A 2,371-nucleotide genomic window follows, 5' to 3' on the forward strand; every position below is an offset into this window, starting at 1 on the left:
AGCTTTTTGGGTTTGACAGGTTACTATCGTAAGTTTATTTAGGACTTCTCTAAGATAGTCGTGCCATTAACTAAATTGACTCGGAAGAATGTTAAATTCCAGTGGGAAAAAGAACAACAAGAAGCTTTCCAACTATTAAAGGATCACCTATGTAATGCGCCGGTGTTAACTCTACCAGATGGATCTGAAGACTTTGTGGTATACAGCAATGCTTCAAAGTTAGGATTGGGATGTGTTCTAATGCAAAAAGGAAAAGTAATTTCTTATGCGTCAAGACAATTGAAAGAGCATGAGAAACAGTATTCAACTCATGATATGGAGTTAGCTGCGGTAATATTCGCTCTAAAATTCTGGAGGCATTGTCTTTTGGGAACAAAATGTCAAATTTACACAGATCACAAGAGTCTACAGCATTTATTCATCCAAAAATATTTAATTATGCGACAACGTCGGTGGATTGAACTTGTTAATGATTATGACTGTGAAATCCTTTATCACCCAGGAAAAGCCAATGTGGTAGCTGACGCTTTGAGTAAAAAAGAAAAGAGCGGAACTATTAAAACGGTGGCAATGAGAAAAAATTTAGTCCCTGATATTCATAAAGAAGTTCTGAGATGTCAGAAGGAAGCTATGAAAGAAGATCTTATCAAATCAGAAAGGTTGGGTAAAATGATTTCAACCTTGGAACCAAATGACAAAGGAATTATGTGTTTTCAAGGGCGAATTTGGGTACCATATTTTGGAGATATCCGAAGTATGATAATAAATGAAAGTCATAAGTCCCGATACTCTATCCATCCATGCACCAATAAGATATATAGAGATTTGAAATCTTTTTATTGGTGGGCAGGATTGAAAAGAGATATAGCTCAATATGTGGAACAGTGTTTGACATGTTTACAGGTTAAGAATGAACATCAGAAGTCGTATGGAAGTCTTCAATCGTTAGAGATACCTATATGGAAATGGGATCACATTACCATGGATTTTGTTATGAAGTTACCTCGAACTCCAAAGGGGTATGACGCGATTTGGGTAATTGTTGATCGTTTGTCTAAATCTACACATTTTCTACCAATAAGAGAGAAATACTCTTTAGAAAATTTAGCACAGATTTACATCAAAGAAATTGTTACCGGACACGGTGTTCCTTTGTCTATTATCTCTGATAGAGATAGTCGATTTACTTCAAAGTTCTGGGGAGGATTACATAAATGTTTGGGGTCTGAAATTCGATTAAGTACAGCTTATCATCCGCAGACTGATGGGCAGAGTGAAAGAACTATTCAAACTCATGAAGATATGTTAAGAAGTTGTATTATTGACTTCGGGGGACCATGGGAAGATCACTTGCCATTAATAGAGTTTTCGTATAACAATAGTTATCATTCCAGTATCCAAGCGGCACCGTATGAAGTGTTGTATGGACATAAATGTTGAACGCCGTTATGTTGGATTGAAGTGGGTGAGAAACAGTTGACGGGTCCTGAAATTGTTCAAGAAAGTTCTGAAAAGATCGAACAAATTCGCAAAAGAATCAAAACAGCACAAAATCGCCAGAAAAGTTATACCGATAATCGTCGAAAGTCGATTGAGTTTGGTATAGGTGATTTTGTAATGTTAAAAGTTTTTCCATGGAAGGGTGTTGTCAGATTTGAAAAGAAAGGAAAGCTCGGTCCGAGATATGTAGGGCCATTCAGAATATGTAAATGAATTGGGCCAGTAGCATATCAGTTAGAGCTGCCAGAAGAGCTGAGTTTGATTCACAACACTTTTCATGTATCGAATCTGTGGAAATGTTTGGCTGATTCGAATCTAGCTATACCATTGCCAGAGATTCAATTAGACAGTAGGTTGAATTTTATAGAAACACCGAAAGCTGTTATTGACAGAAAGATCAGGTTGTTGAGAAACAAAGAAATAAGTCTGGTGAAAATTCAGTGGAAGTTTCACAAAGGACCGGAAGCAACATGGGAATTGGAATCAAAGATGAGATCAAAATACCCATGGATTTTTAATTAAAGGAATTCTGGGACGGAATTCTTTTGAGGGGTGGATAATGCGATAACCGGATCCTTGTTATCACCCAAGGTAAATAATATGTGATTATCTGATTAAATGATTATGTGATAGCATGATAAATTGATACGTTTAGTCATGATGGTATGTGAAAATTATGTGCATAATGTGATTATGTGTATGAAAATATATACATGGTATATGTATTTGAAATGGATGTGTATATATTTTTATATATATGCATAGTGTATATGTGCATATATGTATGGTAAGGGCGGTTTAGCCGCCTTACCTTATTTAGAAAGTATAAATATGAAGGTGAGACCCTCATATCTTTTTTCCTGGCCATTTT

This window comes from Cynara cardunculus (assembly GCF_001531365.2).
Source record: "Cynara cardunculus var. scolymus isolate 2C chromosome LG 2, CcrdV1, whole genome shotgun sequence".
In the NCBI taxonomy this organism is placed as follows: Eukaryota; Viridiplantae; Streptophyta; class Magnoliopsida; order Asterales; family Asteraceae; genus Cynara; species Cynara cardunculus.